This window comes from Giraffa tippelskirchi, chromosome 6, assembly GCF_054371585.1.
Source record: "Giraffa tippelskirchi isolate mGirTip1 chromosome 6, T2T-mGirTip1v1.2.pri, whole genome shotgun sequence".
Taxonomy (NCBI): domain Eukaryota; kingdom Metazoa; phylum Chordata; class Mammalia; order Artiodactyla; family Giraffidae; genus Giraffa; species Giraffa tippelskirchi.
The window spans coordinates 82,513,890-82,525,145 of record NC_137280.1 but is presented as its reverse complement, the minus strand read 5'-3'; the positions used below and the strand labels follow the sequence as shown (position 1 = coordinate 82,525,145).

Sequence of the window (11,256 nt, the reverse complement as noted above, 5' to 3'; positions counted from 1 at the left end):
GCCCAGAGAGGGCCTGGCCTTGGGGAGGAGAGAGGCTCCCACACAGAGCCCTACATACTGTGGGGTCAGCGCTCAGCACCCATGGCCTGCTGGCTCTTGTCCATCTAGTGAACTCTGCATCCGCCAGCCCCCAACCTCTCCAGCTCTCCCCTTTGCCCAGGGGGCAGACTCGGGGGCCTGGAGGGTCTGGAAAAATCTAGCAAACCCGAGGTATGACCCCAGTCTCTGAGGGTGGGCCCTGGGGTTCTGCTTGGAGACCAGCAGAGGGTTTGGAGCCCTGGTGCGGGCACCCCAGCATCCCCTTGGATCGGCTGTGACGGACAAGAGATGGGAGATGCTGGGAGGCCCCTGGAAGCCCGGGGCCTCTGCATTGATCGGGACTTACTTATCCAGTCTCCACCCTCTGTTGACAGGGAGGCTCAGAGGGCTAGGTTCCCACCCCAGGCAACGCAGACTCTGGCTCTGCCTGTCAGGGTCCTGGGAAGCAGCGGGAGTGGAGGGGGCTCCCCCTGCAGCCGCAGGAGAAGCTGGCTCCCAGGCCGAGTGTGATGAGGTGTCAGGCTCTGCTGCCAAATATCTTTTATTGAGAAAGCGTTGGGGCTGCGGCAGATGCCAGGCCTGGGGCAGCTGAATTTGGAGCGGGCTGCTGGCCCCCCTTCCCTAGGAGAGGGAGAGGGGTGGCTGGGTGTCATCCTGAAACCCTGTCCCCAGCTGCAGTGGCTGGGCCAGGCGTGAGCAGGAGCTCCTAGAGGGACGCAGGCTGGGAGACTGCTGCTGGCCAAGTGTCAGGCCCAAGGAAATGCTTGGCAGTAGCTGGGAGCCTCCTCACAAGTGCTGACAGTCCTTCAAGAAGACAGCACTCAGTTCAGTATTTAGGTGAGGAAACTGAGGCTCCAAGAGAAGGAGACCACGGCTCTTAGCTGACAGCCCCGGGCTTCTTGACACTGCGTAGTGACCCCATTCTAGTTCCGAGCCAGGAGTCCCACCCCTTCCCTCCTGAAACGTTTGCCATCTGCCTCCTGCTAAATCCATTGCTCTCCCCCTAAAACTGGGGCTGCCAGACCACACCCCATCAGCTTGGGGTGTGGGGGGGCATAAGGCCTCCCCCCAGAGACCCCAGTCTCAGCCACCCCAGGGTCAGCTCAGGGCACAAAGAGGTCCTTGGTCTGCCCACGGCATTTTAGACTTTTAATTTTAGAACCAGGGGTTCTTAAAATTCCTAGTACTGTGAGTGGGAGAAAAATCTTGGAGCGGCGCTTAAGAACAAGAGAGTCTCAAACCTGTAGAATCCAGGAGGAGAAAGGAAAATGAACAGGCATTGAGCACTGACTGGATACATGCTCTCTTTGCCCCCTCTCCCAGCCCTAACTCACTTTAAGGGCATTTTATTCTTGTCTGGAGAATTCCATGGACAGAAGAGCTTGGCAGGCCACAGTCCATGGGGTTGTAAAGAGTCAGACACGACTGAGCAACTAACACCATAATGTATATTTATTGTCTTGGGCCCCCAAATGTACTTCTCGTAAGGGTGATTTTTCACACACATACCTCTCATTTCACAACTGAAGGAACTTGCCCAGGGTCACACAGGAAATGGGGACACTCTAGACTGAGGGAAAGGGTAATGTTTCCCAGAGAAAGGGACATAGGCAGTGGGTCTTGAAGGATGTATAGGAGTTTTCCTGGTGGGCAAGGCAGGAAGGGCATACCAGGCAGCTGGAAAGATACATGTGAAGGCTGAGAAGGGAGACCTCAAGTGGGCCTGGAGATGGGAGATACCCAGGGGAGGTGAACAAAGCCTTGAATGCCGAGTGAGGAGCTGAAGAGTCTCTGGAGGTTGGTGGGGAACCACAGAAGGTCCTGAAACAGGGGAAGATCACATAATTTCTCATAGCAAAGGCTCTTCTAGAACTGTTATGGGAAAGCATGTGGGGAAGTGTTTCTTTTATGGAACTGGGGTCTGCCCCCTCCCACATGGCAGCCCTTGTAGGGTCCAAAGCTGCAGGCCAGAGCCCCCTCCCCTCGGGCAGCCTCCTCTCCTGGCTGGATGTTGCTGGCTCCTCTGTCACGGCCTCGTGGCCCTGGCGCAGCCACCCACCACTTCCCTAGCCCTGTCTGTCTCCCTCATCAGCCCTCAGAGTTGGATATGACCCAGTCGTAGACCCCAAAGACTGGAGCCAGCCTGGCGGGGAGACCTGGCTTCAGTGAGGTGGTGGGGGGGAATGCTTGCATTTTAATGGCGGAAAACAGAGGCAGAGGGCCAACAGAGAAAGAATAGTCTAGCTGAACGCCTATGTCCAGCTGTCTGACCCCTCCCAGGGCAAGAGCGGAGGCCAGACCCCAGGGCCTGGGGTGGGAGATCTGGGCAGGCAGGAGGGAGGAGACCCCAGGGATCGGGGGAGCAACAGACATGCAGGGAACATCTTCCGGCCTACCAGGTCACAGGTACCGTGCCCCCCGGAGATGCGGCAGGTGGGGTCAGGGGTCCTCACTGTCAGTCCTGAGGTCACACCGTCCTGGCCACGCCCTGTCCCTGTCCTCCCCAGCCAGACGCTCCCTCCCACACCACCCAGCCACCTTCTTGTCACTCTTTCAGCTCCCTGTCATGTGTCATCACAGTCCCACCTGAAGTCTGCCCCCTCAAAGTGCACTGGCTGGATTTGCTGCTCACGCTGCATGGGACAGCTCACAGCTGCCCAGGCGGATGCGTCCAGACAAAAGCCTATGCAACAGGGTCCTGCGAGGTGCCAGTGGCCAAGCGCATTTGCACACAGCCGGGCATCAACACCCACAGTCCCCCTCATATTGCCCTGCTCTTGGGGACACTCAACCCTCAGACACCCAGACTGCCGAGGTCGGGCTCGCTTCTAAGCCTCCACGAACCCCCACAGTTCAGTCCCATGAAGCACACGGGGCACAGCCTGTTGCACGTGGCACCTCCCACCTTCCGGCAGCCCTGGGGAGGGTGTGGGCTGGGGCCGGGGTGCCTCGGAGTCCCAGATGCTTTTCCTGGGAAGTCCTGAATCCCTTCCTGCTGACTCAGCCCTGGGGGCTGTCTGGTCGGGTGTTGCCAAACCTCAGGTATGTCCTCGAAGGCTGCCTGGCGGGGCCTCCCTCAAGGCAGTGGTGGGGGGGCCCACGCAGGACTCAGTCCTCTCCCCCGGAGCCCCAGCCTGTCCTTTGCCCCATATGGAGCTTGAGTTCTGATGGTGGGTCATAGGGCACAGTACCTGCGAGGTAGAGGCTGAGGCTGGCTGCTCACAGCCCCACTTCTTCTCTGCTGAGAGTCGGGAGACAGATGAGCTCCAAGCCAAGTCAGAGCCCCAAGGGGCCCTGCTCAGCCCACGCTGCTTGCCTCTTGTAAAGATGCCTCGGTCTTGGGTGGTCTGGGGGGAGTTCACCTGGCTGCCCCTCCTGGGGGCACAGGGACAGGGACAGACAGACAGAACAGACACACAGATGTGCACCCGTGTGCTCTCATGTGATGTCTCCATGCAGACCTCTGGGTACAGTGAAGCTTGATTGTGCTTAGTCTGGTCTTTCCAGAACCCCATTCTGAAGAGGGACCCAGAGCCAGACACAGATACCTCAGCCTGTAGGAGTCTGATTTGGGCTAACAAGAGGGTCAGGGACTGGAAAGAAAAAAAAAAACAGAAGGGCCAAAGGAAGGCTTTCTGGAGAAGAGGACATTTGCTATTGGCTTTGAAGAGTGAATAGGAGTTTGCCAAACCACTATCAGATATCCGACGGTCTTGAATGCTGGTTTTAGAGTTTACCTTTTGCCTGTGAGGGTTCTGAGCATTCACTACCTCCTCTGGAAGGACCCAGCCTCTCCCTTCAGGGAGCTTTCAGTCTGATGGGGAAGGCAGCCAGACCCAGCCCGGAAGCATAGAAGAGTCCTCAGGTTTGTGTAGCACCTGCTAGGCATTGGGTTGGATCTCATCAATGACAGGCTCCATTATCATCTCTAGTTTACAGCCAAGGAAAGCTAAGAGGGAAGTACCACACAGAGGCAGGGCTGTTCACATACCGTGCTGGCTTCTGACTTACAACTGCGGCAGCTGACATGGTCGTAAGCTGACCCTAAAGTTTGAAGGCCAGCATGGAGGGGTTCCAGGAAGTCAGCTTTGCCCAGGGTCGTGTCTTTGCACCTGGGGTCCTGGCTGGGGGGGAATCCCTGCTCATGGGACACACAAGCTCCCCCTGGCCCTCAGCACGATTGTCCCTCTCCCGTATCCCATGTCATTCTCTGCTGAGTGGCTTTAATGAGCAGCTTTAATGAGCGGCTTCTGGGCCAGAGGGCTGTCTGAGTAGGAGGCTGGTGGTGCTTCTTTGGGCTTTCTGGGAGGCCAAAGCCACGGGCCCGCCGTCTGGCCCAGCTGAACACAAACACTTGGAAATGGCCGGCCCGACGGAATCTAGGTTGTGGTCAGGCTGTGGCTGAAGAAGCCACTGGAAAAACACGCAGTCCACGCGGCCAGACCCAGCTTACGTTTCGCCAGGCAGGAGCGGCCTGCCCGGGCGCCTGGATCTGAGGAATGTCCGTTCTCTAGCTCTCTGGAACCTGCTGCCTCTGACAGGGGAATCCAGATGCTGGGCAGTACTCCTCTCGGTCTCCTGCGGTCAGGATGTGACCTGCCTCTTAATGGGTCCTCAGAGAATCAGGCCTCTTGGCTTGTCCCCTGGCCCAGATGCTGTTGGAAACCTTTTGTTTGCTTGCATGCCCCTGACCACGGGGAGCTCATTCCTTTACAACTGTCATAGCCAGCAGCCAGGGGCCTATAACTGGGCTGATTCCCCACAGGTAGCTCTGGCTCCCTTGACCACATGAAGGGGATGTCACGCAGCCTGAGTAAACCCCACCCCACACCCTTCCACGGGTTCAGCCCCTTCCTGGGCCTCTAGACCTCCCCCATGCCCTTGGCATTCAGCATGTCCTAAGTGGACCCAAGTGGCCTTCCCCCAGAATGTGCTCCTTGCCCCACGGCCATGCTTCAACGCTAATCTCTCTGTCCACCTGCCTAAGCCTAAGCCCTGGGCTGGGCAGATGGCCCACACATCTGTTGAGCACATACTGGATGCTGAAGCATTTACTTGCATCTCTTTCCTGACGCCTCCCAGTGAGGTTGTTCCTATAGTTGCTCTACTTTACAGATGGGAAAACCAAGGCTCAGAGGGTTTGCTTGGTATCCTGGGATAGCATGGCCGATTCTGGAAGTAGGAGCCATTCCCTTGCTGGTGAGCTAGGATAAGGCCCTGGTGACCCTGTCTTTGGGGCTGGGATGCCCCCTGGAGATCAAAGGGGGAGTTGCAGCCTGCGCCACCTGGTTTGGCCTGAGCGACCCCAGCTTCCCACAGGCTCTGCTGCTGCCCTGCTCACACATCCTCTGTGGCTCTCATGGTTCTGTCGGTGGGGGGCAGGGGCTCTGTGTGAACCCTTGTTGGGTCACCATGGAGACCCCTGAGCACAAGACCAGCCTCTTATGTCAAACAAAGCTGGACCCAGGGCTGGGGAGGGACCAAATGAGGGGAGGCGCCAGAGTCCAGTCTGCATGTGGGTGACACACTGGGGTTCCAGTGAGGGGACGATTCAGGTGAGGGCGGGAGCAGTCCGGGTGGGCCAAGAACGCATGCCTGCCCAGTGTCCTGGTTTCACCGGGAGCGACGGTGAAATGAAGCCAGAAGCTTCGGGGGGACTTTGACCATCCATCAACACAGGGTATCTGGGGGGTCACAGACCTCCCCTCCACACAGACCACAGCTCTCCTCATCTCTCAGCCCTCCCCAGGATTCGCTTTGGTCTGGAAAATCCCCATCGGCCAGGCAGGAGTATGACTGACAACCAGAGGGAATTCCCTGCTGGACTAGTGGTTAGGACTCTGAGCTTCCACTGCTGAGGCTGCCTGTTCAATCTCTGGTCAGGGAACTAAGATCTCGCAAGCTGGGAAGCCAAAAAAGAGAAAGAAAATAAACCAAAATCTTGGGACCACAGAGGGGAAGATCCTCCCTGGACGTATAGCCCAGTCCCGTCCTGTCCCAGGTGAGTTGGCAGCATTTGGGCAGGGGAGGAGCGGGGAGGGGCCTAGACGGAGAATAACTGGAGCCACAGCAGCTGCAGAGCTGCCCCGTCTCTGTTCTTTTGTTTTTTTTGGTCGTGCCTCCTGGCTTGCTGGATCTTAGTTCCCGGACCAGGGATTGAACCTAGGGAATTCCCTCCCCCACTGTTTTTGGAGTTGCCCCATCTTTATTCCAGAGGGGAAAGAAGGGCCAGGCAGGAGAAACCAAAACATTGTGGCCCTTGAAGTGCTCGTGGCCCTTGGACGCTGGCTGGCTGGTGAGGAGGCGGCGGCTGGAAAGAAAGCTGGGCAGCGGGCCGTCGTGTGTCAGGGACCCTGAGGAGTCAGGTCCTGGGGAGAGGGGCTGTAGGAAGCGGGCTGGGAGCAGAGGACAGGGGTGGGATCTTGCGGGGTGGGGTACAGCAGTTCACTGGGGAAAGAAGGAAACAGAGGCCATCGGGCGGAGGGAACAGCCAGTGCAAAAGCCCTGGGATGGGAGCATGTTTCTGGGAGGGGTAGTGGCCTGGAGGAGGAGGAAAAGGGAGTCGAGTCTGAGAGGAAAGGGGGCCCCCCGGGCCTGGACTTGCTCCATGTTGTCTGTGCGCCCTCTGGTGGCCGAGTGAGGAAGAGGCAGGGAGATGGGTCTGTCCACCCTCAAGTCTATGCTCCCGGCCCTCACAGGCCATCACAGAAACTATGCCATCCTGAGCCAGGCTGCCATCGGTCAGACCTCTTCCCTCTTGTCTTCCTGTCTCTGTGTTCCCCTCGGAAGGGGGACAAGATAACCCCAGACTCTCCAAGAACATGGACACCATGCTTTGGGTCCTTAGCACTCTCGTGATTCCCACCAAGCCTGTGGGGGCAGGAGTTACTTCTATTAGTATTTCCACTTCACAGAGGGGAAAACTGAGGCTCAAGGAGGGCAGGACATGGGCTGGACCACCTCACACCATGGATACCTGCCAGGAGAGAAAGGATCCCCTCCAGGGGCCAGCCCAGTGGGTCAGAACTCAAGTTCAAGTTCTGCCACTTCATATCCTCAGGGTTACCTCCATGTGCCTCAGTTTCCCCAGTCCTTCAGTTGAGGGAGGCTAGCAAGAATAGCTCTAATTCATTCTTTAAACTTTTCTTTTTTGCTGATGTTGGTGTCCACTTGTGGTTGTACAGTCGCTCAGTCGTGTCCGATTCTTTGCGACCCCATGGACTGCAGCAAGCCAGGCTTCCCTGTCCATCACCATCTCCTAGAGTTTGCTCAAACTCATGTCCATTGAGTCGATGATGCCATTCAATCATCTTATCCTCTGTCGTCCCCTCTCCTCCCACCTTCAATCTTTTCCATCATCAGGGTCTTTTCTAATGAGTCAGCTCTTCGCATCAGGTGGTCAAAGTATTGGAGCTTCAGCTTCAGCGTCAGTCCTTCCAGTGAATACGCAGAATTGATTTCCTTTGCTTTGATCTCCTTGCAGTCCAAGGGACTCTCAAGAATATTAGTTTCTGCTGTAAAACAACATACAACGTGAATCAGCTATGTGCTCTCCTCTGTCATTCAGTGGTGTCCGACCCTTTGTGGCCCCACGCACTGTAGCCCACCAGGCTCCTCTGTTCGTGAGAATTCCCAGGCAAGAATACTGGAGTGGGTTACCATTTCCTCCTCCAGGGGATCTTTCTGACCCAGGGATAGAACTTGCATCTGTTGTGTCTCCTGTATTGGGCAGGTGAATTCTTTAGCACTGGGCCACCTGGAAAGCCCAGAATCAGCTATAAGTAACATATATCTCCTCTTTCTTGAGCCTCCTTCCCAACCCCCCGTCACTGGTGATTCTTTTTTTTTCCCAGAGCGAAGTTTAGTGTTGTGCGCATTCACACATCAAACTGTACCCGCCAACAGAGGCAGTCTAATTCGCGCTGTGTGTTTCCTCGCCTTCCTGGGCCACTCCAGAGGCAGATGGAAGGAGGCAGCACCACCAGACACCACCGGTACTGGAGGTGGGGGTCAGTGTAATCAGTCTTCGATCTGTGTGTATGTGTGTGTGTGGTTGCTCAGAGTGTGGGATCTTAGTTCCCTGACCAGAGAGTGAACCCATGCCTCCTTGCCGTGGAAGCACAGAGTCTTAACCACTGGACCACCGAGGAAGTTCTAATTGTCCTAAAACTTGCCATTGAAGTAGGGCACCCAGTCCAGAGTCAGTCACCACGGGGTAGCCCACACTAGTCCCACGGTGCCCACGGTGCCCCTCATGCCCTCCTTAGGAACCCAGTTTCTGGCCAGATCACAGTAGTATGGGCCCAGGAACCTATTCAGCATTCCCAGGCTGGCTGGTGATTCTTGCATGAATCAGTGCAATCATGGGCCAGTAGGAGGCCCCTCAACACTGCTCCTGCATCTGTCAGTTACCCTAAAATTCAGGTCCTCTGGCTCCCTGATCTCAGACTCCTACACATTTGGATGTGTGTTTGAGATTTAAAGTGCTACCCTTCATGCCTGAAGACGGTTCCTCATCACCTGGTTCTACAAGGTCTGGGTCATGAGCCACTGCAATTGCTCACCTTCAACACACCCTGAAAGGAGTTCGGGGCAGAGATTAGGAAAGAAGCTCTCAGTGCTCTGGGGAAACTGGTCAAATAGCCCTTCAGATAGGTAGGTATTTTCAGGAGAAAACGTTTATGAACTCAGTTTCTTGCATCTTTTCAGTGCTTAGAAAAGCGCTGAAATCATTAACTGAGACATCTGGTTCTTGTGAGTAGCAGCTCTTCTGAGATACGTGTTTGATTGCACATTCTCCTTCTCCAAGATCACGTACATGCTGACATCCTCCCCACCTCTTTAGAGCAGTTGCTAGGAATTCTCTGAGAGGCTGTAGGGGCTATAGTCCTCAATCAATCCCCAAATAAAACTGAAACTCACAGGTCTCATGCTGTGCATTTTTCAAAATTTAATTTTCATTTTATATTGGAGTAACTCAACATTCAAAAAACAAAGATCATGGTATCTTGTCCCATCACTTCATGGCAAACAGATAGGGAAACAATGGAAACAGTATTTTCTTGGGCTCCAAAATCACTGCAGATGGTGACTGCAGCCACGAAATTAAAAGACACTTGCTCCTTGGAAGAAAAGCTATGACAAACCTAGACAGCATATTAAAAAAAAGAGACATCACTTTGCTGACAAAGGTCCATGTAGTCAAAGCTATGGTTTTTCCAGTAGATCATATATGGATGTGAGAGTTGGACCATAAAGAAAGCTGAGGACCAAAGAATTGATGCTTTTGAACCGTGGTGTTGGAGAAGACTATTGAGAGTCCCTTGGGCTGCAAGGAGATCAAACCAGTCAATCCTAAAGGAAATCAATCCTGAATATTCATTGGAAGGACTGATGCTGAAGCTCCAATACTTTGGCCACCTGATGCAAAGAACTGACTCATCAGAAAAGACCCTGATGCTGGGAAAGATTGAAGGCAGGAGGAGAAGGGATGACAGAGGATGAGATGGTTGGATGGCATCACTGACTCGATGGACATGAGTTTGAGCAGTCTCCGGGAGTTGGTGATGGACAGGGAAGCCTGGTGTGCTGCAGTCCATGGGGTCGCAAAGAGTCTGACACGACTGAGCAACTGAACTGACTGACTGATAGTTGATCTACAACGTTGCATTAGTTTCAGGTGTATGGCAAAGTGCTTCAGTTATACATATATATGTATCCATTCTTTTTCAGATTCTTTTCCTGTATAGGTTATTATAGGTATACAGATACCAGGTAGAGTTCTCTGTGCTATAGAGTAGGTGCTTGTTTGTTATCTATCATATATATAGTAGTGTATATATGTTCATGTTGTGCATTTTTATTTCGTTCAACACTCTTTCCAATTTCTCAATGTTCCCAAATAAGGAACCGAAGGATCTGACAGTCCAGCAGCACCTTGTCTAAGCTGGCCCCAACGGAAGGTTGTCATGTGCAGGGTCCATGCCCAGACAGGGGCAGTCACCCCAGTCAGGGTCACACATTCCAGGGACATGGCTGCTACTTGCAAAACTCTAACCTAAAACCAGACGTTTTCTTTCTTTAAATCACCAATCAACTTCAGACACTTTGCTAATTGAGTATCATGATGAATATTGTTGTTGTTTGGTTGCTAAGTCGTGTCTGACTCTTTTGCGACCCTATGGACTATAGCCTGCCATGGTCCTCTGTCCATTTCCCAGGTAAGAATGCTCGAGTGGGTAGCCATTTCCTTCTCCAGGGGATCTTCCCCACCCGGGGATTGAACCTAGGTCTCCTACATTGGCAGGAGGCACCTGGAAAGCCTCTATGATTAATATTAGAGTAAATTTTTCTCTGGTGGGAGCCTTGGGGTTAAGATGTGTGGATCAGAGAGAAAATTAGCGGTTTTCCTGCTCAGACATCTGGTCAGAATGCCAGCCTTACCTGGGAGCTGGTGGAAATGCAGATTCCCAGGTTTGCCCTGGATCCAGTGACCCAGAACCTCCATTTAAACCCATCTCTGACCTAGACAACCCAGAGTAGCCCTCAAGACTCTTGTGTCCAGCTGCTTGGAGCCTTGTCCAAGTTATGGTGGCTTTTGTCTCAGAGGGTGCGTGGAGCTCTAAGCAGACAGAGTGTGCCTTCCTGGGGCTCCCAACCAGGTGATGGAGATGAGATTTCACAGAACCTGGGGGAGGTGTCCACTCACCTCTCAGAGGCTGCCCAGGAAATGGATTCCCAGTCTCCATCTCCCAACAAAGTGGCTCACAAAAAAAAGATCTCTAAAAAACTACACAAATGGCATGCAAAAATATGCAAATCACACACACGTTTAATTCAAATAAAGCAAATCATGCCTATTATATGCAAACAACAAACACACATGCAAATATCACGAGGGCGAGCGAGCCCGAGTGAGGGTGGTCAGACACTTTGCAAGGGACACATTGAGTAGCATAGTGACAGCGGAGGTCTCGTTTCCTTCCCTGAGCCTGACCCTTTGTGTGGATCTGCCTTTGAACCCCACAGCTACAAGGTAAGGGGTCGTCCATCCCGGGGTCCCTAGCAGGCCTCCAGCTCTGTACTCTCTGCAGGGCCATGGCGACCCTGGTGGATGATGGTGGGACACAGAGCCGGGATCTCCCACCCTCTCCTCCCTGTGCGGTGGCCTCCAGATCCTTCTCCTGTGGGCCTCCTTTCAGGTAAGACCCCAGATCA

The 11,256-nt window shown here is 54.0% G+C and overlaps 1 pseudogene; it reads right to left on the bottom strand.

The window, feature by feature from the left end:
* Window positions 1–8,202: 8,202 nt before the first annotated feature.
* LOC145509433 (cytochrome b-c1 complex subunit 10 pseudogene) lies at window positions 8,203–8,361 on the bottom strand (annotated as a pseudogene).
* Between the last annotated feature and the right edge of the window lie 2,895 nt (window positions 8,362–11,256).